The sequence below is a fragment of the Poecile atricapillus genome, chromosome 2 (assembly GCF_030490865.1).
Source record: "Poecile atricapillus isolate bPoeAtr1 chromosome 2, bPoeAtr1.hap1, whole genome shotgun sequence".
NCBI classification, from domain to species: Eukaryota; Metazoa; Chordata; class Aves; order Passeriformes; family Paridae; genus Poecile; species Poecile atricapillus.
The window spans coordinates 3,099,452-3,126,059 of record NC_081250.1 but is presented as its reverse complement, the minus strand read 5'-3'; the positions used below and the strand labels follow the sequence as shown (position 1 = coordinate 3,126,059).

General features: G+C 45.1%; 1 protein-coding gene across 1 annotated transcript in view; it reads left to right on the top strand.

Moving 5' to 3' along the window:
* Nucleotides 1-26,608, top strand: part of VIPR1 (vasoactive intestinal peptide receptor 1) — a 102,922-nt gene that overhangs the window by 11,451 nt on the left and 64,863 nt on the right. The window lies entirely within an intron of this gene.

Here is a 26,608-nt window from a genome sequence, read left to right as displayed (position 1 = left end):
AGAGGCCTTTCCCAGCTTTAAGGATTTTCAATTATTCAATTCTTTCTTTTCAATTCAATTCAATTATTTATTCAATTAAGGATTCCATTCAAAAGTAAAGGGCCAGTGCTGGTGCAGGAGTGTTGTCTACTCAATGGGATTGGATTTGGCTGGGTGTGAGAAGATTTGCAGCAGTGAGGGAGTCAGATGTGATCCAGTTCCCAATGCTGTGCTCACCCTCCTGCTCTCCTGTCAGGAAAAAATGACCAAGACAGAAGCACCTTCAGCAGGAACAAAACATTAGTGCAGGTATGGATCAACCTGGCAGTGTAGGAATGGGAGCTTGGTGGAGCCATATCTGAGTTTGACTTTCAGCCAGGTGAGAGTAGGAGATGGGAACAGGTCATCCTGGAGGATAAGAGGAACATTTCTTCTGGTTTAGAAATGAAAATCCAGTGTAGAAATGCAGTGTGGTTTGTTGAGAGATGGGCAGGATCTCTCAAGGGGTTTGTGTAGTCATCAGAGTCATGGAATGGTTTGGCTTGGAAAGGGTTCTAAAATCATTCCATTCCACCCCCTGCCATGGGCAGGGACACCTTCCACTGTCCCAGGTTGCTCCAAGCCCTGTCCAGCCTGGCCTTGGACATTTCCAGGTCTAAGGGGCATCCACAGCTTCTCTGGGTACCCTGTGCCAGTGTTTCACCAGTCTCACAGTGGAGAATTTCTTCTTGACATCTAAGAAATCTCTTTTCTTAGTTCAGAACCATTCCCCTGTCCTATATCTATCTGCCCAAGTGAAAAATTGTTCTCCTTCTTTTTTATAAACCTCTTTGAAGTACTGGGAGACATCAGTGGTGTCTCCTCAGAGTCCAGTCCCACCAGTGTTGTGGATCTGCCAGATTCCTGGTGGAAGGGTCCCACTGATGATTCCTCCTTCTAGAATCTTCCTCTAGGCTCTTTATTTTGGAATTTGAGTGTGTGTGGACACGCTGGGGATGCGTGGCAGAAGCTCAAGGCCAGCTGGACAGCTTTGCCCTGTGTGTGGCAGGGCTCACTGCCCTCTCCCAACATCACCCCCTGCTCGGAGGGATCCATCCAGAGTGGCCTCAGGCCTTCCTGTGCCAGCCAAATGTCCTGGGGATGGTGGCCATGGAGGGAAAGGAGTGTTTTGGTAGGGAGCAGGGAGTGGTTTCCATCAGAGTGGCCCAGGCCATGTGCTCAGTGGTCACACGAGGGTTGGGTGACAGTCCCAGCATGGTGTTTCACCCAGCAGACGTGGCCCATTTCCTGTAAAATAATTGGAATGGAGAGGAAGATTAATGTTTTTGATTGCCCTCGTAGGATCAATAGAGAGTCTCACCCAGACTCTTCACACTGTGCTAAAATAACAACAGCAAAATTAAAAATTGTACTTTTCACCAGGAAAGATGCAGTGACCACCTCCAGCCCCATATCCAGCAGGACCACGAGCTGCTTACAAGGGGCAGGAGGGAGAGAAATCTGAAATTGAATTTGTACCCCAACAGTGAGGTCTGCAGTGGGGAATCCATTAAAATTGTACAGAGCTCACCAGTGAGTGACCAGAGCTGCCCTCTGAGACTGGAGCATGTGGGTACTGGGAAATGAGATTTAATTGATCTTAAGGCCAAGATAAAAAGATGAGAGAGTGCTCTCTTCACATAAGACCTTGCCCACTCATTGCCTTCCACAGGTTATTTTCCCTTAACAAAAACACTAACCTTTCACTTGAGGAATAATCTCAGCAAGGTGGGTTATTTTACAAAGTTGAGAGGGGGCGAAGGGATTTATCCTTGGGGATTTTCATTCTTAGTCAATGAGGAATTAAAACCAGAATAGCCTGTCCCCCTTTTCTTCCCATCAAGAAACTGGATATCTTAGAATAGAAGAATTCAAAACTTAGGAAGTCCCAAGTTATTTTTCTTAACAGAAAGGTGAACAAATGAAGAAAAAAACCCCATGTTTTTAAACTTTCTTTTCAGGCCAGAAAATGGCCAGGATGTGCCACATCTTTAACTGATGGCAGAGCCATTTCTGGGCAGGAGGGAAATGCCACCTTCGTCATTCTCAGGCTGTCAGTCTGACCCACTCAGAGGAGGGATCATGACCCGTGCCACAGATGAGATGAGTGGGAGAGTTTCACTTTTGAAAGTTCTATCACAACTATCGGTTTCAATCCTATTCAGCCTTGGAGTCTGGGTGTCTCTAACTCCCTTCAACAGCTGCAGATTTCATTGGGGACGTTTTCAGGCTTAGAAATGTAATATTGGGCTGAGTCTGGAGTATAAAAGTATTTAAGAGTCCAAGTTCTGACCACCTGCAGGTGTCTCCTGCAGGGTTTTTCAGTGGGTTGTTCCCCTGCAGAATGGTGGCATTTAAGTGGTGTGATGGAAAGCAGCCCTCCTGGGTGTCAGGAGGGAGAGGGCAGGAGGAGTGCAAGGGAAAAGCAGCATTTTCCTCATTATGTGGGAGGCACATATAGAGCAACACGTGTGTTCTTGGGTTTGACCAGGAGATGGTTAATTCAGCCTAAATCAGCACCTTGTGGCTGAAATCATTTTTGTGGAGACAAAAATCGTGTCTTTCCTGGTGGAAGTGGCATTTGATCTCCTTTCTGTCTCTAAGGAAAGTGCTGCTGAGTTCCTGTTTCAAGGGAATTCCCATGGGATCACTGCAAACAGCACAAGAACTCAGTTCCAGCATCTCCCCCAGCATCCCTTCCCCTCACGGGATCTGGCAAAGGACACAGGGAGATAAAAGCCCTCAGGAATTCGGTCACGTATTCATTGGGCCCTCGGAATTTAACCCCTGGCTGTGCTTGGGAAAATCCTGCCCTGCAGCCAGCACCTTTGCCAGGATAAATCAGCTTAGCTGGGCTGACGTGAGCCTGGCTGTGCCACGGAGCGTCCCACTGCGGGATTAATTTAATTAATTAATCCTGTCACAACTTCCAGGAGCAACCCCGGGAGGCTGAGACCCACGTGTGACCCCAGGGATGTGTGGGGTGTTCCTCAGGGAACCCCTCTGGGGGCTGTGACCCACCCTTGTATCCTGAGCTGGGAATTTTGTGGTGCCCATCTGGCAGAGGACTCTGGCAGCAAGTGTGGCTGATGATGCCTGGGAGGAAAAGGCTCCTTGACCATTGGAGTGGAGGGAATCTGCCAGAAATTGGTTCAGCCTTTGGCCTCAAGGCCCTTCCAGAACAGTGAGAAATGTTCCAGTTGTCCACAGATATAATAAAAACCCAACCGAGGAGATGAAATTAAATGTTTGAAGGTTCTTAGCTTGGGAAATTCCCAGGATTCAGCAAACTGATCTCCAGCAGATTCAAGGAACAAGCTTTTGTCTCAACTTTGACAGAGACTTTGTGTGTCCCACATGACTTTTTCTGGTCCATAACGGGGAGCTCAGGTAGGGCAGTCTGAATAGATCACACAGACACAGGTTGAGGTGTGGTGAAGAGAAAGTTTATTTTTCCCCCCAGGATTTACAGGCTTCTGACCACAGCCAGGGATTGGGTGGTCAGGATAACACTTTCTCACTGCACTGGCCATGAGAGATGCCCATCACAAGATGTGTAACAGAAAGAATGTACACATATCTATGTTTACAGTTACTGTCTTAGGAAAATCTTTAGAAAACTATGTTAGGAAGCTCAGAAGCTGAGTTTTCAGGGTGACAGCAGTCTGCAAAGAGTTACACAGGGGTTAGCACAGGGAGTTTGGGGCACAGCCTGGCTTGGGGAATTGGAGTGGGATGCCAGAGTTTGCCACGTTCCCTTTGTAATCAGTTAAGTGCTCTCACTCTGATAAGCAAAGTATGATTTTAATTAAAAAGCCATTCCAGCTGGATTTAATTCTTATGCCATTGAAGAGGCAAATTGCTTTGTGTATAAGGAGAAAAAAAGTGAGATTGTCGTCTTGTTCCAGAGTTATAATCCACAGTGGCTTGGATCCCAGGTCAGGGATAATTTCTCTGCTTCTCGGAAGAAATGTGATTTTTTTTTTCTCTCCCATCTTTAAGACATCCCTGCTTTGACTCCATGTGTTCATTGTGCCATCCCAGGGGGATGCTGCACTCTGGGGAGCCAACCTTGATTTTTTTTTTTTCTTTTAAATTAAGGCTTTTCAGAGAAGATCTGCACATTTTGCTGTATTTGATGCTGAGGAAAGCACTTCCCTCTATTTCCTATCCTATTTAATTTTGTGGAGCAAAGCCTGAAGCTGGTGCTTGGCTGAATATAGGAGGTTTCTGGCCATGCTTGGCAGAAAATGTGTGTTCACCTAGAAGAAAATAAATGTTATTTTGCTCTTTGTATTGCTCAGTCTCACCTGATCCAGGTTTAGCTGTGGCATGAGATGCTGCTGTCAAATACCTGCAGAAACATCTGTCTGACAGCAGCTTGTGTCACCGAGGAGATGAATGACACAAATCTCCCCCAAAGGCTGACATACAGAAAAGAGCAGAAATACAGCAAGGTGGTGGCTATGAACTCCAGAACCCCAAAAGATCTTGCACATTAAAGGAAAAAAAAAAAAAAAAAAAAAAATTATTCATTTATTTTGTTTATTCACCCACAAGAATATTTCTGGGGTGTGTAACCACACCTGTGTTATCTGTAAATCAGTGGGGCAGGGATACTGAGTTAGATTTTCCTCAAGTTCTCTGCAAAGCTCAGTCCTGGGTGTTCTGGGAGCTGTGGATGGATGGCTCCATGCCCAGGTTGGGAAAGCTGAGGAAGGAGAAGGTTCCTCCCCTGCCTGCAGCCCTGTGAGCAGGGGAGGCACATCCATTACCAGTGACAGTAAGCACAGCTATAATTACAGCAATAACAGGCTTTACATTAGCACACACGCCTTGTAAAAAGCTACTAATGATTTCAGGCTTTTGATTTTAGGCTTTGTTTCCTCTTCTCTTCCCCCACCCTGCTCTGCTGCCGCTGTGCCTTCTGTGTTATTCCCTGAGGCCCAAACCTGGGAATTTAGGAGTGAAATTAAGGGGAAAAGCTGCATTTCCACACTTGGAGAAGCCGATTTCTCCCAGAAATGCTCACAGCCTGATAAACCTGTGAGGGATGCACGAGGCACAGCTGGATCCTGGTGCTGGTTTGGCTGTGATTTAAAAGTGCCATTAATTCTCACCTACAAAAACTGGTCCTCAATAAAGTGTGCAGGGCTGGGAATGGGATGTTGTGGGCAGGAAGCAATCCCTGTGGGCAGGAAAGCCAGTCAGGGGAAGTTAATGGTAGGAACCAGGTGATGGTGAATACACCGTTCACTGCAGTGGGCAAAGCACAGGCTGTGGAACGGAAAATCCTCATTTTTCACTGGTCTGGCTGGTGGGCTGTGGAGCTGGGAAGAGTTTCTGAAGGACTCCTGACCTTAAACATGGTTTTCCTGTTGGCAATAGCCTGAAGTTCTTGTCTGGAAGATCTCCCCTTGCTGGACCAACCTCTGCCACAGCAGTGTGAGCTTGTGCTGCTGAGAGGCATTTTCAGCTCTGAGGATCCTCAGGGAAAAGGCTGAACTCTTCCAGAGGAGTAAAACAATTGGGTTGTGAAATCTCAGCCCTGAAGATGCTTTTTAGGTCCCTGCTCCCAGGTTAAAACCCAGATGAGTGATAAACCAGGTGCAGTGCAATCCTCTTTTACGTGGTGGGGCACCTCAGCCAGCAAGAGGATGCCACAGCACATCTGCAGGCACGGGGATTGCACAATCCATTCGCTTTTGCAACATCCAAGTCGTTCTGAGGGGCAGATGCAGCCAGAGTTCACTGTGTCCCCAGCCCCAGGCTGGGTTTGTGGGGTCCAGCAAGCCCAGAACTGATGACATGGATGTTCTTGCTTTGAACAACAGAAAACAGCAAAAAAAAAAAAAAAATAAAATTTAAAAGAGTAGGAATGGTGTCTCTTCCCAGGAATTGCAGAACATCTCCTTCATTCAGGATGGATTTCTTCCTCCCACACATGGAACAGAGGGAGGTGTTATGCAGAGGACAGGCAGCCTTCATTTTTAGTAAGAATAGGATCAGATCCTCTTTCTGTCCTGTGAAAACATCCCCAGGGTGGCACTGGATTGCAGATTAAGATGTCAAATTCTGCTTTTGTGGTCACTGGAGCTTTGAGGTTGGATTTATCTGCCCCCAGGTAGGGCCTTGTGGCAGTTCAGGAAGCTGAGGGCTGCAGAGGGGACAGGTCCCTGACACCTTTTCTTGAATCATGGGCTCTCCCAACTCTTGAGAATTTCACCTGGGGCTTGGGCAGCAAACTTCAGGCAGAGGAATTCTGCCTTGGGCTGCAATTTCTCTGTCTATTCCTGCATGCACAGGGGCCAGTTTGATGTCACTGGTTTGCACTGGTGAAATACCAATAGCTCCTGGTCACTTTTGGCAATCCCCAAACCCAGCAAAACCAGCAGCAAAAATCATGAAATTAATCAGGAAAAAAAAAAAAAAAAAGTTGAATTTCTCATTTATTTATCAGCTGGATTACAGAGGTTTTGCATCTTTCTTCTCTGTGCCACCAAGGTGACCTGAAGGCTGCTGCTCCTCTGCTGGCTGGGGTCACAGGATCATGGAATGGCTTTGTTGGGAAGGGATCTCCAAGTTCATCCCATTCCAAGCTCCTGCTCTCAGCAGGGGCACCTTCCACTAGACCAGGATGTACTGACCGTGGAATAAATGAAGATACTTCAAGTTTCCTGATGAAACTTTGGGAACTGACAGCACCTGTGGCTCCAGCAGGATCAATATGATGATTTTTCTTTGACTCTTCTTGCTCCATGACATGGATAAGTTAGACCTTGACCTGGCTTTTTCCAACCCAAAGGTGTTAACCAAAGAGAAATGTCCCTAAAGTGGAGTTTTCAAGGACATCTGAGCAGCATTTCCTCCTCTTGCAGTTGAGAATATTATTGAAACTTCATTATTTAGATGTGGGTTTGTTGTTTTTTTTTTTTTTCCCAAACAAGAGCAAGTGGGCTTTCATGAGTGGAAGCCAGCAGCTACTTGGGAAAGTCCAAGGAAAATGTAACATCTCAGTGCCTGGGCCAAAATCTGTCATCAGAACCCAGGAAGTCTGTGCACTTGGAGCTATATTAAGATAAGAGTAATCCCTGATGGGAAGAATAGATTATTTTATTTGGCAAGTCATTAAAAGCAGCTAATTTTCACCAGTTACCTCCAGTAAGTGGACTCCAACAACCTGATAAAATGTAACATGTGCTCTGCTGAACTCTTCTTTTTAAGGGGCTGAGATGGGCAGCCCAATACATTTCCCCTGGCCCTTGCTATTGTTGGAGATAATCTGGAGAGGGTTATGGATTTTCAGAGGTTTTCAGTTCATGTCCCATTGCACTTTACTCTGCTAGATTGAATTTTCTGATAGCACAGGGCCTCAGAGCACATTCAACACCTGGTTAAGTTGCCTGAACACGCTCCCAGTGGCTACTGAGATAACCTGAGGGCATCCAGAAGGATGCAGAGCTCCTCTACTTCCTTTTGTGCTTCCTTTCCACACCCTCCTTTGGTTTTTATTGGCCTTTTAAAATTCTTGACGTGGTGTCGTGGGACAGATCTTCCCAGTGCCGTGTTAAAAAAGGAGAATTTTCTTCTTGTCCTTCCTCTCTGCTCAGTTTATCCAGCAAACACTCGTGTTTGTCTTTTCTCAGCAGCACGCACTGGGAGTTCATGTGGAATTATTTACTGCTTTTAATCCCCCAAATTCTCTGCCACATCCCTTCTTTCCCGAAATCCAGGCTGCCTAACTGGAAGTCTGTGCTGAGTCTGTTCTTTCTCGAGTCCAGGTTTTGCATTTGGCTGCCTTCAAACACATCTCAGCCAGCTTTTACAAATGCTCTTAGGTGCAAGTTCTCCAGGCTTGCTAATTTCAAATGTTTATCTCTCCTGAATGCTGTTTAACATCTGCCTTTGTTACTAATGAGCTGGAAAAAGCTTCTCCATCATCATCAGAGCCATGCATGTTGCCCTGCTGCTTTCCAAATACAGATCAAAATTATTACATGTTGAACTTTCCTCTACTGGAGTGTACAGTCTGTAAAATTTTGTTTGCTGTAATGTTTTTTGTTAAAAAAAAAATAAATTCCAAACCCAAAAAACTCCAAGGAAACCAAACTCAAAACAAATCAAATTAAAAAAAAAAAAAAAATAAAGCAAAAAGCCCCACAACTAAAAATACTAACTTCTCATTAATCTTTTATCTTTATTAGCTGCAGAGTTTTCCTGATGTCTTCAGGTTCTCATATAAAGCTTCTCAATTTCATACAATTTGTTTGTATTTCTTCAGTTCTATTTGCCTTAGTTTAGTCAACACTGGTTAAGTTGGTTCACTTATTTATTTTCACTTCCGATTCCCCCCTTTTTAATTCATGGTTGAGCTGGGATGAAGCTTTTACTCCAAGTTAATAATTTCCATTGGGAAACTGTGCCTGGATTGGATCACTCTGGTGTCTTTGGTGTCCTGGCCCTTCCTTCCAGGACAACCATGACCTGTGTGCAAAAAATAACCTGGTGTGGTGGAAAATGTCCCTGCCCATGGCAGGGGCTGGAATGAGGGGAGCTTTAAGGTCCCTTCCAACCCAAATCCTTCCATGATTTCATAAACAGGACAACCAAGAGGAGGTGGTGAAGGAGGTCCCCCATCCTCAAGCTGGTGCCTGGTCATCAGGAGGAAGAAGTTTTTTGTCAGGAGATCACGAGAGGAAGATGGGTTTTATTCCAGAGGCAGCATTTGGGGGACAGCAGGGATATTTTAACAGGCTCCTACAACATTCTGGTGTTGCTTTCTGGAAGACAGGGATGGCAGTTTGGCAGTGGGAATGGGATAATATCATCCTAATGGCATTGTTGGGATGGTGTTCCCTGGAAAAGTGCAGAGGATCGACAGAGCAGAGCACAGCAGAGCAGTGATCAATTCCCTACAACAATTGTTTACTCAAAACCCAACTTTAATAAACACTCCAATCATCACAGGGAAAAATCCCACAGTCCACAGAGAAAGGAACCACATTCATTTCACAGGAAGGTGGTTTTAATGTTATTATGAACAATTTAAGTGCTGTTTCATTATCAGAGTTACAATTGTAAATTAATTGGTACAATTAATAAAAGCAGAGAAGAAGAAAGAAAGTGCTGTATATTAGACTCAGCTTTCAGTCAGTAGAACACAGGCAAAGGGGGATCTCCTATTTGGTTTCCCTGTTTGTGGAGATATCTGTGTTTATAGAACATATTCCTCTTCATGGGGCATGGATGGCAGCTGAAGAACTTGGCTGGGTTTTGTCAGTTAATGTCTTTAGAAAATTCTTGGGATATGTTTGTTGCTGTCCATGCTTGAAATGTTCTTGTGGTGGATGCCTTCAGTGGGAAATATGGGATTTCCAGAAGTGTGTGATGTGGCTGAGAAAATGCTGCTCAAGGTCAAACTCTGGAGGGAAGAGGGGCTGGATTTCTTAATTGCTTTTGTTTTTATTCTTTAATGAAGCACCTTCATCTTTTAGGATGGGTTTTGTGGTTATTTCCTCTAAGGCATTTTGTGATTAGAAACTTTGATGGCAGCTCAAGCTGTTGCAGGAGGAGTTTTAAAGGAATTTTTAACCTGCTTGTGCAATTTCACCACTGCATCCACAGAATCATAGAAATGTTTAGATTGGAAAAGACCTCAAAGATCATCAAGCCCAAGCCTTAACTCTTCACCTTTCAACCATGGCCCAGCCCAGACCATTTTGAAGCCATGAGATTTGCCCTTCTTGAATGGGTAAATTTGGCTGGATTCATTGTGAGTCATCCATTATGTGGCTTTGCAGGTGTCATCTTATTTCCATTTGCATCCTGAATTAAAGTCCTGACAGGACATTGCTGCTGGCTGGGGATTACAGGTGGAGATCTTGCACTGGTTGCTCTCCAGGTGCCGTGGGGCCATGGTTTGGTGGTGGGTTTCACAGTGCTGGGTTGATCACACAGAATCAGAGAATCACTGGGTTGGGAGAGACCTCCAAGATCATCGACTCCAACCCAGCCCCAACACCTCAACCAGACCATGGCACCGAGTGCCACATCCAGTCTTTTGTTAAACACATCCAGGGATGGTGACTCCACCACCTCCCCAGGCAGAACATTCCAGTACTTTATTATTCTTTCCTTTTTCCTAAGCTCCAACCTGTATTTCCCTTGGCACAGCTTGAGGCTGTGACCTCTCGTTCTGTCAGTGCTGCCTGGAGAAAGAGACCGACCCCACCTGCCCACAGCCACCTTTCAGGGAGCTGTGGAGAGTGATCAGCTCACCCCTGAGTCTCCTTTTCTCCAGGATAAACACCCCCAGCTCCCTCAGTGGTTCCTCACAGGGTTTGTGTTCCCAGCCCCTCACCAGCCTCGTTGCCACCTCTGGATGTGCTCAAGTGTCTCAAGGTCCTTCCCAAACTGAGGGACCAGAACTGGACGCAGCACTCGAGGTGTGGCCTCAGCAGTGCCGAGCACAGGGGGAGAATGAGCTCCCTGCTCCTCTGGCCACACCATTCCTGATCCAGCCCAGGGGCCATTGGCCTTCTCAGCCACCAGGGCACTCTGCTGGCTCGTGTTCAGCCACTGTCACCAGCACCCCCAGGTCCCTTTCTGGGCACTGTCCAGCCACAGCATCCCCAGCCTAGAGAGTTCCAGGGGGTTGTTGTGGCCAAAATGCAGCACCCGGCACTTGGACTTGTTAAACTTCATCCCACTGGATCCCATCCATCCAACCCATCCAGGTCTCTCTGCAGAGCCCTCCTCCCTTCCAACAGATCAACAGCACACACTCCCAGCTTAGTGTTGTCTGTAAATTCACTAATGAAAGGCTCAATAATGGTTGGACTCAATGGTCTTAATGGTCTTTTCCAGCCTAAATCATTCTGTGATTGTCAAGGTCTGTTGTTGGTCCTGTCAGCTGTACAAACCCTCAGAGAAAAGTCAAGCCATAGCAGACTGATTCTGTGATTCCCTGATTACCTTCATTCCTTCAGTGTCCAAACTTCCTGATGTTTGAAGACAATATATTCCTTACTAAGAAGGCAATTCCCAGGAATTTGTGGAATTGGGTAGTCCTCAGTGAGGTTCACCCATGTGTGTATGAGCTGCTGGGCTGCATGAATGGGGGGGAATTAAAATGTGGAAATGTTGGGGGGCTTTTTTAAGAATTCCTTTTTTTATAATTTGGTGTTTATTTTGCAGGGCAAGGTTATATTTTTACCTTTCTGTTTCGACATGAATACATATCCAAAAACTACTAAAATATGTGGTGTCACTTCAGGAGCTGGAGGAGGTTGCCCTTTTCTGGGAGTTTTCCTGCTTTTCCTTGGGGTTGATGTTATTCCTTGCAGTTCATCTTCCCTGTTCAGCTGTGACTCTGCAACACAAAGTTCATCTGGTGCACTGATATTTTAATTTGCTGAAAGGTGAATATGTCCTAAGACTTAGATAAAGGACCTGAAAAAATTACCCTGGGTTTCTATTCCTGACAGAACTTTTCATCCTCCCCAGCTTTATGCACTTCTCCACCTGCAAAATCAGAAATTCTTGGAGGTTTTTTTCCTGTTTTAATTCATTTTCCACAGAGGTTGGGCTGAGCTCATAGACAGTCCCTCTTACTTTTGGCTGCTGACTTGTTAGGCTGCAAGTAAAATAAACAATAAACTGGAACAAAACTTTTGTTTTGGTCAGGGGAAAAGAAGCAAATAATCCCTGACAGACTTTTATCTGGAGTACATGTATCTGTTCTGGAGTCCAGAAACTGGAGTCCAGGCAGGGCCAGAAGAATGATAAAAGCTCTGAAAAATGCCATGGAAAAAAAATAAATAAATAAAAAAAAGAACTGGGGATGTTTATTCTAGAAAATGAAACACTGAGGGACAAGTCACAACTTCAAGTTGTCTTCAAGTATTTGATAAAACTTCCACAAGCAAAAAGCAGGAGAAGAAAAATCTCCATAACCAGTCTGGTTAGAACCACAAATTTGGTAAGGTAGAACTACAAATTTAAACTTGAAGTTGCAGCCACAGTAATGTAGAGTTTCAAAACATAGATCAAATCTTTCTGATGGTCAGCAGGGAGAAGCCCAGGAATGGGTTAGGATCTATAAGGACACTGTGGAGTCTCATCACTGGGGACACTGATAAAGAATGGGACAAAAGGTTATAGAGACCATTTCTGTGGTTTTGTACTTTTAAACAGGGATAAAATAGTCAGGCCCTTATGGACTATCCTAATCTTTGTTGGTTTTTTTTACTGCTGGTTAAAAGAAAAATCCCAAGAATTACACCTTCTCCCTTTACTCTTGGCAAACTCAACATCATTTTCATGCAGGATCAGGTCAGCTGAGTTCAGAAGGGACCTCTGGAGCTCACCTGCTTGACTCTGTGAAATTTAGTTTTGGCACCTGCATAGCTCCAGCCATCAGGTTCTTCCCTGGACCTGCAGTACAAACAGAGCCAAATGATTTGGAAGAGACACTCCTGAAAGGCTCTTCTGGCCAGTCCTGCCAGGCAGTGTAAACCATCCCCAAACAATGCTTTGCTTCTAATCCTCATTTGTCTCACTAGAGAGTTCAGTCCCTGGAATTTAAGCCTTTTTTATCCCCACATCAAATAGATATCCTTGGGATTGGTTGCACATTTGCTTTCTCTCTCCCTAAGTTTAGATGGGCTTTTTTTTAATTTACTTTTTTTAAATTATTTTTTATAAATAAAAAGGTTGCCCAGACCTCTAATCATTCCTACAATGCCATTCTCAGTGCTGAGGCAGGCTGTACATTGTGCCAGCCACCTGGAAACGAGGTGCAATCCTCCTGCTTATTCCAAATCATTGGAAATCTCTATGACTTTGATTTGTCTTACAATTTACCCTGCAAGCAGGCTGCCAATGCAAGTCTCGTGATTATTATTTGTGAAGGTGAAAAAAGGGACACCTGGCTGTGTAGATGAACATTTGCTGGTTAAAAGAGGGAGATGTGGCTCCTCTTTGACCTCAAGGTTCTCAACAAGGCTGTAGTCAGAAGGTGCTTGAAGAGCAGCTAAAAATCATGCAGTTTTCTGCACTACAAGGGTTGTAAAACAAAACAAATCAGCCAGAGAGGTTGTGCAATCTCCATGCCTGAAGGTTTTTTTTGGGTAGAAAAATCTGTGGCTGAGCAAGAGTAATATTGGTGTGAGCCCAGCTTCAAGCTAAAGGCTGGGCCAGCCCTCCTGAGATCCCTTCCAGCTTTTTTTTCTATAATTCAGTGATTAGACAGCACCAGGTACTGCCTGTGCTGTGGTCACCACGCTGCCTCGGCTGCATCCTTTCCTTGGGGTTAATTGGGGTAATCCTTTGGCCAGATTTAATGCAGGACAGGTTGTTAAAACAATCAAGAGAAGGGATAACTCACACCTCTGAGACTGTTGTTGTGTTGGATGAACTTCCAGCAGCTCTCCAGTGGGGAGAATTGGTTACACAGGCCATGGCTGTGTTTGTGCAGGGACAATGACAGTGTCACCAGTGGAGAACTGTGTATTTTTTGAGGCTCAGGCTCTTTCATTCAGCTGCCCAGAGCAGCTGGCTGTCTCAGAATTGTGTTGTCAGAGCCACAGACCATTGCTCAGAACCACTGAGAGAGTGTCAGGAGTTTCCCAGGCCATATCAGCAAAAATGACCGCTCTTTCTAGTGACTTTGTGCAGGGCTGTGATTTCTGTGATCCACAGAGGGGCTGAGTGTCAGTCTGTAATCACCACATCTCAAAACAGCATTTGGGAACTGAAATCCTGGTGAGCTCACAGGGACACCTGAGAGCCTCCTCCTCTGCTCTCCCATGTTACAGCTGGTGTTTGAAAGGCACATAAGAAGAAGCAGAAATAGGTAGGGCTGATTTCTTTCCAGCAGTTTTGGATTCCTCCTCTCTCACCCTTCTGGAGGTGACTGCTGTGGAAGGAGACGTTCCCAGTGCTCCTCACTGATATTCTTTCTGCTCAGCATGCTGCTGCCTGTCTCTCAGCTAATTGATTTTACACACTTGAAGGAGTTTCAGAGAGTCAGAAAAAATTTTTGCCTTAGTTTATGCTTTCTTCCTCAGAACCAAAGTTGAATTTAATTGCTATCTTTTTTTCTTTTTTAATTTTCCTTTTTTTTTTTTTTCCCCTTTCTCTTTCCAGTCAGGAAATTGTATCCATGCTGCAGGGCTGCAGTTTCTGGGGGAGCTGTCATGTGTTATTGCTGTCCTGATTTGCTGTGACCAAGGGATGCTGGGGTAGAGCCAGGAAAGATCCTGATGGAAAGGTGCCAGGCAGGCAGGGGCTGCTAAACAAGGAGGAGGTGGCTGTGAAGGGCTGATCACTCTAAAGGCACCATCAGCACCCTTTAAATTATCCTTCTCTGTCCCTTTTCAAGGGTGTTTGCCTCATCTTTAGTTGTAGGCAGGTCTGGATTGGCCATTTTCAGGTGTGCACACACAAGTGATTAAAAAAAAAAGCTCGTTCCACCCCTGCCATGGGAAGTGACACCTTCCAGCATCCCAGGTTGCTCCAAACCCCATCCAGCCTGGCCCTGGACACTTCCAGGGTTGAGGAATCCACAGCTTCACTGGGCCATCTCCTTTAGTTCCCTTCCAGTTTTATTAATCCTTGTGTCCATTGCTATGGCAGTCATTCCTTTTAGCACAGAATCAGACTTTTTACTGAGGCTCAGAAAGTCTAAACCCACTGACTTTCATCTCTCCCCCCTCCAAAAGAAATCCCAGACCAAATAATCACCTTACAAAACAACCCTATAAGTTACATTGCCATGATTTACTTTCAATAAACCACAGTTTCTATTTTGTCCCCAGCTCCATTTGCTGCCACTTTCCACCACTCTTGATTTCAAGTGCTGTTCAAAAGTTTTGTGTATTTAACTCAAATTAACCTGCTGAGAGCTGTCTGGATCTTTTTTCCCCTCTTCTTCCTACATATAAAAAAGCTTTACTTTTGTTGACTTTCAGCCAGATGGTGCCACTCCCACCATCCCATCTTTCCAGTCTGAGTGGCTTCCACCTCACATCAGTTGCCATTCCCCTTCACACCCAGCCCCGTTGTTGTTCTCAATTATTCAAGCTAAACCATTTTCATGTATAACCATTCCAGTTTGCGTTAGAAAAATTATATTTTCACCTCCAGTTCTTTGGAGAAGCCAGTGAACAGAAGCTGGTGTGGGGCTCCATGTGAATTCTCCTTTTTTGGGTGCTATGTTTAGCTTTCTCTTGAATTTCAGCTCTTTGCATAGTAATCTCACTTGGTTTCTTTTCCTGTTGTTCTCTTTTTAGCCCTTTTGCTCAAAGGCATTTTCTGCTCAGCTGAGTTGATCCTGACAGCCAGGCTGAGACTTCTAGCAATGCTCAGAGGTTTCCTGCTCCTCCTGCTGCTCTAAACATTGTTTTCTTTCCAAGATCCTCTTCCCAGGTGTCCTGATCACTGATGCCCATCTCAGCTTTTGCCTTCCTAATTGCCTAATCTGTTGTTCTCCTCATATCCAATATTCCTAAATTGAGATTTGAAGCCTTTCTCTTGTTCCCATGGGAAAAGGGCCCAACTCTTTTCTTTCCCACCCCTTTTTCCAGGCAAATTCTCCCTTCTTCTGTTGGCTCTTTGCTGGCAGACCAGGGTATTTTGAGGAGAGCATTTCAATATTTCATATCTCTGACAGATGTGGACATCAGTGTACACTGGCACATGGAAAGGTCTTTAAGAGACATTCAAATGCTGGGAACAGAGTGTGAAGTATTTAGGGGGAGTTTGTTACTGCTTTGTCTATTATTTTCTGTAAGGAAGGAGTTTTTGGAGGCAGAGAGACCAACCTGACAGCTTTGTTGTGAGGTTTTTGTGAGATTTTTGTGGGTTGGGGTTTCCTTAGATTTTTTTGAATTTGGGGGAGGGTGTGTTTTGCTTGGTTTTATGTGGGGTTTTTTTGGGCTTTCTGTTTTGGTTTCTCTGTCTGTCACTACCTTTGTAAAACATTGAGATCTACAGCCAGTGGTATCACCTGAGAGAGGTCTGGTGATGCTGTGCCACTAAGATTTGGTTCTGTCATCAAAGCACTCAGTTTCTGTGTCATTTGTGCTCTTTTATATTTTCTCTTTTAACCAGACAAAGCAGAAACATCTTCCCTCTAATCTCTTTTCCCCATCTGTGCTGTTAGCAGGTAAGGAATGACAAAAGGAAGTGCCTGGGGGAATAAAGCAGAATTAATTATCTTCCTGAACATCTGGCTCACCCCAACCTGGTGCACAGTTTGAGGGTGCTGGAAGCTTACTTTGTTCAGGGATGGATGGGAAGCAAAGCTCTTACCCAGCAGCCCAGCTGGGGTGGTGAATCCCTGCAGAAGGCAAAAGTATTTGATCCTTGCTTTCTTAAAGCTGTTGGAAAACACTTTCCTGGTCAAGCCCCACCATGGCCCATCCCTGGAAATGTCCAGGGTCAGGCTGGATGAGACTTGGATCAACCTGGAATAGTGGAAGGCGTCCTGCCCATGGCAGAGGGTTGGAATAAGATATTCAAGGTCCCCTCCAACCCCAACCATTCCATGATTCTGTGTTTCAAACACGGAAGTTGCTGGCGGGTTGTTTGGGTTTGGAACGCGGATATTTCCATCATCTGGCACGTCACTGGGATCCCCTGTCCCACCTGGCACTCAGCTGTGTGCTCAGGGTGGTGGGGATGCAGCCCTGTCACAGCATCCCTCCACGAGCACCGTGATGAGGAAGGTGGTGGGAGCTGTCAGAGGAATTAACCGTGGCCCTCGGGCTCCTGGGGAGATGTCAGTGCTCTCCTCAGGTGGAAGAGCTGTGTGCATGCCTGGTTTAGACAGGGTGGGTGAGTGTGTGTCATGTCCTATTCGTTCCCTTTTCCTCTGTGAGCTCTTAGGCTCACATTACAACCTGTTCAACCTGTGGCTTTATCTCCTTCTTCAGCCACCAGGAGTGGAGCCACAGTTTGAATTATTCCTGTGTCTTCACACTGACCCTACACACAGCACTGTGCAGGGGGGTGCTGATAGCTTTGTTTACTGAGCCCAGTAATGTTTATTCCTCCAGGACTGTTAAATTCCTCCTAAAATCTATAGTCAGGCTGCTACGTCCTGATGGGAATGTCCCTCCTCAGCAGCTGCTCAGATGCATGATGTCCTCTATCTGCACTGGCCATTGGGCACAGGAGGGTTATCAAAAATGTCTTAAAGCTGGCAAATTCAAATGTAATTAGAAGCTTTCCTCCAGGAGATTCCTGGACAATCAGTATTCTCCAGCATGTTCTGTTCTTCTGAATCAGCTCTGTCCATGTGCCCATCCTGTGCTGGCTCAGGTCAGAATCTCTTCACTTTCTGCGCGGTTTTCCCCATTTTTGTGAATCCTTTTTCTCCATGGCAGCATTGCTCCCTGTGGTTGTTCCAACCTTGCTCTGCTTCACTCATTTTACGAATGACTTGTCCTTTTGTTTCCCTCCCTCCCCAGCCAAAGGAGGAGAGGTGGCCCTGTCCTGATTTTTGTCAGAGAAGCTTTTGAGCTTGGAGTGGCTCCAAACCACTCTTGACTCCCTCATTTTTAGGAACAATGCCTTTTTCCTTTGTCCCGAGGCTGAGAGCTCATTCCAGCATGTCCTTCTTCCTGGAAGGCACACCTGGATGCTTCAGACCATCTGTGAAGAACCATTCACTAGAGGGCTCTGATAAAAATGCTTTAAAAACCCATGAGTAATGTCCTCATCCAGAGCCTTGACTGAACCACTTCTGCTCCATTTGAAAGAGGGAACATTCCTTTTTTCCCAGTGTCTGAATGAACCAAACTCATCTTGTGCCAACACCTTCGTATTTTTTGTGCTCCCCTTTGTAGGGAAGCAGCCCTTTGAGAGTGAATTCTTTGAAATGAGACGTATTTATGGATTTTTCCAGGAACATACCTGAATTTTCATAGAAAACTCTGAATAGTGGCACAAACAGGCCCTGTTTAGGGGCACTTGCTTAGAATGGAAGTGATGTATGAATAGTAAAATCGTCCTGGAATTTCTCTTAGCTTGGTTGAATGAAAGATGTGGAAGGTTCTGATAGCCAAGAAGGTTAAAACCTTATCCCAAACTGTGTTATAGAAGGGCACTGCTGGATAACATAGCCCATAGGAAGGATTATTTTATGCATTCCTTTTGTTTTGTTTTCTCTGTTTCTTGTCTTTATCTCCTCCTGGTTGCTCTTCAGGATGTGATGCTGACACTAAACCTTCCACTATCCCAGATTGCTCCAAGCACCATCCAACCTGGCCTTGAACACTTCCAGGGATCCAGGGGCAGCCACAAATTCCCTGGGCAAACTCTGCCAGTGAATAATTTCCTTCCTAATATCCAATCAAAACCCATTCTCTTTCAGTTTAAAGCTGTTCTGTAGCACTTCCCTTCGCTGTCCTTACCTAAGTGCAGTGAAAAATAAAACAGTGAGAAGCTGTTGACAGGATTTAACTCCTCTCCAAAGAGCCCCAGAGCTGCAGGTGAAGTTGGAGCTTATTCCAGCTCTGAGGGTTTCCAGCAGGAATTCAGGGCAAGCCTGGTGTCTGTCATTCCAGCCCTTCCTTTCCTCATGGTCTGGCCACACTGGGTTCACACTGGATTTCTAGACACTCTCAGGGCTTTCACTTCCCCTAAAACTTAACAGGAGCTGCCTTTGTGACCAAATCTGTTATTCCTCCAACCAAACTACTGCAGCTTTTTTTAGGACTGGAGAATTCCTACTTTGCTTTATCCAGCTCCCTGGTTATAAATAATACCCAATATCCAGCCTCGCAGGAGGCCTGTGGGGTCCTGTTTTCCAAAGGTTTTGTGTGTGTGATGTGTGTACACAAATCCCAGGCAGTGGGAGAGGTCCTAGGGAATGACTGGATGTGATGAGAAACCTCAGGGACTTCACTGTGGTTTTGATCCAGCTCTAATTTTGTGACAGGCTCTGTCCTGAACTCTCACTTGTCAGCTTATGGATTCTTCTGGACAACCTGCCAGACTCAGCTCCTCTGGATTTGGGATCCCCCTGCAATATCCCCACCCAAAAAACCTTCCAGCTCTCTGGGGAAGCTGACCAGGTCTGAGTTCACTCCAGAGCTTATCGTTGTGGACCTGCTGGGGGTGACACCTGGGCTGGTTTTAGGAGGAAAATAACACCCAGGGGGCACAGCTGGAGTGAGCTGGAGGTGCAGGGGACAGCAGGCAGGACTGGCTGGGGGCACTCTGTGGTTGCCCAGGGAAAGAATCAGAGCTGGATGGATGGAGAATGTCAGGAATTGGGATCTGGGGGTTTTCAGTCCCTTCTGAGCCTGCCTGTGAATCAGGGACCGTTTTCCCTGTGCACAACAGTGAAGAGGTGGCTGCTCAGGAGATAACTCAGGGCTGCATGAGCAGCGATTCAGGACAGTATTGACAATGAGCTGCACATTCTGCAGGAGCCAAGGGGCTCTCCTGAACATGTCCAAGTTGATATATCTTGGAAAAAAACCCAGCCTGTGAACAGATTAGAGCACTCACGAGTATTCACTCAACTTCTTTCTAGGGATCCTGCCAGGTACCATCTCGACCTGCTCTGGGAGAACACCAGGGGAGGACAGGACTGTCTGGAGGGGGAAGATTCTGTTTAGATGGGCCCAGGTCTGCAGGTTTTGCCTCATTTGGCTTTAGATATTGGCAGAGTAGGCACCCACCCCTCAGGCAGCTGCCCCAGGATCCCTGGATGGAGCAGTACAGGACAAGTTTATTTTGCCTGTTTTAGACAGTTCCTCCAGCTTGGAGTGACTCATGTCCTGAAAGTTCCTGCTTCTCTCTTCAGGTGAGGAAGGACAATCAGTGTGAAGACAGATGCAGATGTTTGCATTACAGACAAATATTTTTTGCCCATGGATCCCCAAATCCTGATCCTGAGCCCTGGGGGTCAGGCAGGTCTGGATCTGCATTTCCTTTGTATTCCTGCTGTTCCTGTCACTGACTGAGTAGATGCTTTGGGGTTGAATTTCGTACAGAAGGTTTAAATAGTTTAATGGGTAAAATTTGGAATATTTTTATTAAAAAATAACAGACTTCCCTCAACCAGTCTTCTTAGACCCAAAGTGAAAATGAAATTAAAAGTAGTCAATGATCAGTAGTTCAGGGAATACTACAAGAAAATTAGCACTCCAGGTAGTGGAGTCTGCTTCTTTCGCTTCTTTACTGTCCCTGTCCCTGCCTGTTTTGGGATAATTATTGTTGTTCCTCCCTTATTTATCGTCAGCCATATGAGGGACATTACCCTGTAATTGCAGATCTAAGCACTGCTGGTCTCTGTGTTGCAGCATCCCTCTGTTCCTGCAACAGCCTTGATTAGATCCTCAGCCTGAGCTTCCTGGAGAGGAAACTCATCCTCGGCTGCTCCAGATGATAGTTTGAGGCAAGGAGCAGAAGGTGCTTACCCAGCCATCAGAGCTGTCTCCTACTCATTTGAATTCACTCAGGTGCTGCCTCTCTTTTAGTTGTGTGCCACTTCTGAAATTCCAGGGTGTCCCTTCTTCTTTAGAAACCCCAATTCAGCTCTTTTTTATCAGCAGAGGCATTTGCAAGCTTGTCCCTAAGGAGTTAAGGAGCACAGCTGCTCAGCTGCCCTTTCCCTCTGGCTCTCCAAGCCCTTTGCAAAACATTCCTTTTTCCTTGATCTTCCAACCCCTCCCACAGAAATGGGACAATCAGACTGAAAGAAGGCTCTGAGCCTCCAAGCTGCTGGATTGATTTGGCCAAGTTGCCTTTGTTTGACAGGGCCTGCTTGGATGAGCTGGGAAAAGACATCTGCTTTCCTCCTCAAATGATGGATCTGTCATTGGCAGGATTATGTTTGGCAGGGAGATAAAGCAGAGTGGTTTGAACAGCTAAAAGTGGGAGTCAGGAGAGTTGGGCATTTGCCTGGACCTCTTTTATTTGGAAAAGTCTCCCAGGGACATGTGCTGCTACCCATGGTCCCTCACTGGTGGTTGGTCACAGAGAAATTTATCCACAACACAAGAGAGGTCACAGGAGAAAATAACTTTTCTCTGTTTGAAAACCACTGGGTTTGCAGATCCTCCTGGAATGATCCTACAAAGAGCACACAGGAGGTTTGGGGTGTTTTAAACTTGGATTTATCTCCCATTCTGCCTATATTACTGATATTTACAATTTACTTCCCTAAGTTGTTACAACATTTGTAACATGGTTTTGGATTCTTACACAAAGGTCCTTCAGAAGAGCAAATAACTCTAATACTTCAGAAATATTCCCTCTTCTAAAATTTATTTCCCCCAGACCACCAGAGCTTTTGCAGCTTTTGACAGCCTTGTTGTTGGAAATTGTGTCACCTATCACCATAGAAAAAAAATCCTTGGTGTCTTCCTTTTCCTCATTCTTTCACTTTTACACTGATTTTTTTTGGCTCAGTCAGAGGGTTTTTAGGAATAAAGCTGTATTTTCCTGAGGATGTTTAAAAGGAAATAAAACCAAAAAAGAATCTGAAAATCGAGTTTTAAGACAGAGCTGAATAAAGTTATGGAAGAAATCAAAGCCACTGTTGTTTTGAGAGAAGTTCCTTCAGTCCTGTGTTCCTAGAGATAATGAGTATTCATGAAAGCCAGAGGCAGGTTATATTTCTGATGCTTGAAATAAGATCTGCCTGCTAAAATCTTTCATTTCCTTAGAGGTTCACATGAGAAAGGGTTAAGAAACTTCATCTCCACCTGGAGCAGTGATTGAAATCAAGTTACAGAAACTCTAGGAAGGCAACTTGGTCTTGTCTTGTTGCATTCCTGTTTTCACAGAAGCTCTGGGAAGGTGGGCATGGTGAGAAGCTGCCACTCAGAGAACTGGACACCCGTGTGTCCAGAACAGAAATGGGTCAGGGGTGGGATCTCATCATCTGAAGACCTTTCAGTTCTACTCCTTCGTGTTGGAGCCCCAGGCACAGAAAATGTCCCTTTATCTGTGCTGACAGGCTCAGACACTCAAGAGAACACTGGGTTTAATTTAAGACCATGAAGAAGGCTTTTAAAACTGAGTGGAGAAGCTGGGAATGCAAATGGGTGAGTTAGATAGAATTATGTTAAGTCACTGGGAGAAAAATTTGGAGTTTGAGATATAGCAGTGAATGAGGGACAAGATGGATGTTCTGGGGCATTGCTTGTCTTTGCCTTTCTGCCTTCTTCGTGGTTTTGGGTGGTATTGGGTGATTGGATAGAAAAGCTCGTAGTACGGAACATGGGTGTTTGGTTATTGGGTTAAAAGTAAAAATAAATGAGTTGGCATTTGATAACTGGATAATTTATGCATAAAAGGCCTTGTGGACAGAGTCCTGGGTCTCCATTTGTAGCTTGCTAGGTCAGTGTGTACAAGTGCTCACTGTCTGTGAGAATGTAACACAGATAAGAAAAATAAACATCCTCAGTCCGAAGGCCAAAGCCGTCCCTCTGCTCGTCAATCCCAATCCTGGGGAAAAGAACTGAGCACTTTTACATTTGTTGCCCCAGAGACTTTTACACTTTGTTTGACTCAAATCTTGTAACCACTGTGGTCACCCTGGTTCTCATCTCTGGAGTCTCCATCCATGAGGTCCAGGTGAGCCCAGGAACAGCCTGGGATCAGCAGAAAGGGACACATCGAGGCTCCCAGCCCTTCCTCTGTGAATCCCACCTGTCTCTGAGGAGCTGCCACGTGTCCCCTGGATATTCTGGCCCTGCAGATGAGACTAAACATTTCTGCAGCTCCTTCAGTCTGTGGCAACCCTTGGAATTGTATTTAATTAAGGAGCCTATGCAAAGGCTTTATTTGCAGCAGCAGACTGCACAGTAATCCTCTAACAATTCCCGGGATCCATAGGGAAGGAAAACTCTCATTAATAAAGACTTTGGTTACAACTCCTTGTTATGTGAGAGCTGCTGCAGAACTCAGGGCTGCAAGAAACCACATCCAGAAAAAACATTCCCTTCATCTTTCTGCTCAGGGATCAGAGTCTGAGTAGGAAAAGCCCTGACAAACCCAGCACACCTTTACACGGAGTTTTGGGTGTGCCAGGAGGGATTAGTGAGGGGTGGTTCCCACGTTTTAGCTTCACCCATAATGGATATTCCCAAGGAACTGGATTACAGTTCACCCTCTGATGTTAGCATGAGCTAGCCAGAACTTGTCACTCTTTCGGTTTTATATTTACTTTTTGGATAAGAAATGGGAATTCATGTGCTCCCCAGCCCTTTGTCTGCATGGCCAGTTGCCCACTGCAGTGAGAGAGGCCAAAGCCCAAAATCTCTGCCTTTTCCATAGGAAAAAACCCAAACAAAACAACACAACATAGTAAAAAACAGCCTACAAATGGAGAATTAGTAACGTGGGTTTGTACAAACTCTAATTTAACTTTTCCAGGAGGAATAAACCACAGAAAGATAATTATTTAGCCCTTCCTTCAGGGAATATCCCCTTTGACAGGCAGGACTCACCCTTCTTGAGGGCTCTTTCCAGCCATGGGCATTTCATCACCTAGGGGAGAATTAAGGCAGCTGAACTTGTTCCCTTGCTCACCAGGCACCCTGATGATCCACCAACAGAAAATCCCACATTTTCTGTTTCCTAATGGTGCCCAAAACTGTGATATTTTTGGATTCTTTAAATTCCATCTGCCTTTGTCAGCCTATATCAGTGACAGCTGTGACATGTGAGGGTTATTGCTGTTATCACTGAGGAGGTTGAAGGAGGGTTGCTCTGATAAAGGTATTTATTTACTTCTTTAGTTAATGTGCAAAATGAGCCATAAACTCGAAGTCCTGCAGTGTGAATCCACTTATTAACCTTGATTGAGTTAAGGGTGTGTGGACATTCACACATCACTGACCTTTTCCAGCTAAGTGCTGGCTACTTAAGTTTGAATCCATCCAACCATGGGCAGTGGAGTGGGATGAAAGCCTTCAGAGCTGCTGTTTGCTTGCTCTCTGTGGTCTTGGAGGAATGGAAAAAAATCAGGTCAGACTAAACATAGAGCTCTGACTCAGTTAAAATTGAGGATGGTGTGTCCCACTGACAGAGAAGCTGAATTACATCCCACTCTTTGTTTATAGAATCATAAAATCATTAAGGTTGGGAAAGATCTCCAAGATCATCAAGAGGAGTCATTAGCCCAGCACTGCCAAGGCCACCATTAACCCGTATCCTCAAGTGCCACATCTGTGTGGCTTTTAAGAATCTCTTGGGTGACTCAACCCCTGCCCTGGGCAGCCTGTGCCAGGTTAACCCTTTCAGTGAAGAAATTTTCCTTAATATCCAAAGTAAACATCCCCTGGTGCACCTTGAGGCCATTCCCTCTTGTCCTGTCACTTGGGAGAAGAGCCACACCCAGCTGTCCCCTCCTGGCAGGGACTTGTGCAGAGCCAGAAATTCCACCTGAGACTCGTTTGCTCCAGGCTGAGCCCCTGTCCAGCTCCCTCAGCCTCTCCTGGTGCTCCAGAGCCTTCCCCAGCTCCATTCCCTTCTCTGGAAAGTCCTCAATGTCCTCAATGTCATCGGGGCCAAAGCTGACCCCAGGATTGGAGGTGTTGCCTCCACAGTGCCCAGCAGAGGGGACAATCCCTGCCCTGGTCCTGCTGGACACCAATTCCTGATCCAGTCCAGGGCCATTGCCCTTCCTGCCCACCTGGGCACACCTGGGCTCACCTTCAGCCACCAGCACCCCCAGGTCTTTCCCCGGCCCTCAGCCTGAAGTTCTGCTTGGGGTTGTTGTGAGCACCCAACTTCCCTAAAAGCTCACAAGAAGTCAGTACCAGCACTACAAAATCCAAGATCTTCTGTATTTTACTATTTTAGCTGCTGGACACTCTTTCTTCAGATTTTTCCTAGCATAGATATATTTTCTTTTTGATTGTATGGCAAAAAAAAATAAAATGGTGAGATCTTAAAGATTCTATGTATAACCAAGTTTACCTAAGCCTGTCACAAGCCCACATTTCAAAACAGAGCCTCATTTGTTTTTTAAAGGTGATAAAACCAGTTACTCAAAAGTAAATATTGGGCTATTGAGGGGAATATAGAATTATCCAGTTCAGGCATGAGATTTTAGTGAAGGGAAGAAGTGGCAGTGAAGTACTGGCTAATGGGCTTGGTGTAAAAGCTACTGCTTAAAAAAATTTCAGATCTATTGTACAACTAGAGAGTGCTTTGCCAGCCCTGATCAAAGCTAGAGTGGTATGAATTAATTTATAAAGTGAAAACCAGAGGTATTTATAGATGTGAGATTAATTTGGCAAACGTTTAAGTCCGGAGAGTTAAAACTTCCCTTTGAAAAAGTCAGAATGTTTTGAAAACACTTCAATCTTTATTTTTCCAGAAAGTGTTCTGCAAATCTCTCACGCTTCTCCTTGTGCTTTTTTAAGGTTAAAATAAAATGGCAAGAAGCACTGTAAATCAAAACAAAATAAATCTATGGTGTTTCAGATGAGCCAAGATGAAATTTCCAAAGATCTGTTTCCCTTTGGGGAAAAGAAATATTTGAGAATGAAGACAACTCCAAATGATTCCCCTTCTTCTAGTGTTTGTATTTATATTTATTTTTAATTTGACTAGAAAACCACATAATTACTTGTTTATACACTATTAATCAAGGCCCATTCCTAACCTAAAGGAAATTAAAATCTGAACCAGGCATGGCATGAAACAGGGAGGAGAGCAGGATAGGTTAATAAGATATGGTGAGATTAATTTAATGTGCTAAATTATTTTATAATTGTAACCCAAATTTACATCAAACAATCGTTCCTTCAAAGGATTGCTGGACTTTTTGTCTTAAAACCTTGACTGGCAAATACATGAACAGAGCAATAACTCATTTTGAAATGAGACAGGATTTTTTTTTTTTTTTAATTTATTTTCTCTGCCTATTTCTGATGAAAATATATGATTATCCCAAAACCCTCAAGAGGGGACAGTGAATCAATCACTTCTTACTGGCAGAGTTTCTCCTGTGTCCTCATGATCTCTTCCTGAAGTTCACCCCACTGGTGCTTTTTCCCACATAACATTTAACAGTGACAGTATAAACTCAAGCCAAGGCTTGGCTCTCTCGACATCATTCCCTTCTCTCCACCTCTTTCCAGCTGCATTTCTGAAAAGTTTTCTCCCCGTTGGATGCCCTTTCCAATCCCTTTAAAAGAGATGGGGTTTGGAGCAGCCTCAGTTTCTGGCCATAGCGATGGCCCAGGTGTCCCCTCCAAGCTGAGAGCATGTTGGTGACAAGGGGACACTGAGATATATGTGTGAGCTCCCAGTTCTGTTTCTTGGAGTAAAATTTCCACTTTTTAAGATTGAGGCAGTTCATGAGTTGCACGTTACGAGGAGTCCACAATTAATTACCTGAGAATTTATGGCCACTGTTTTATTACAAACAAAACCTGATTAGGCCCCACTGAGGAGAATCCACCTGAGGGGATAAACTCTTGTCACTGGGAATTTCCTGCTTTTGAGCTCCTTGATCTTCTAATCTGCATCAGAGATTCCGTCCTTATTTGATTTGGGGTTTGTTGTGCTTTGAATTAGCGTGAGAGCCGGGAGACAGGGAATAAACCACGGA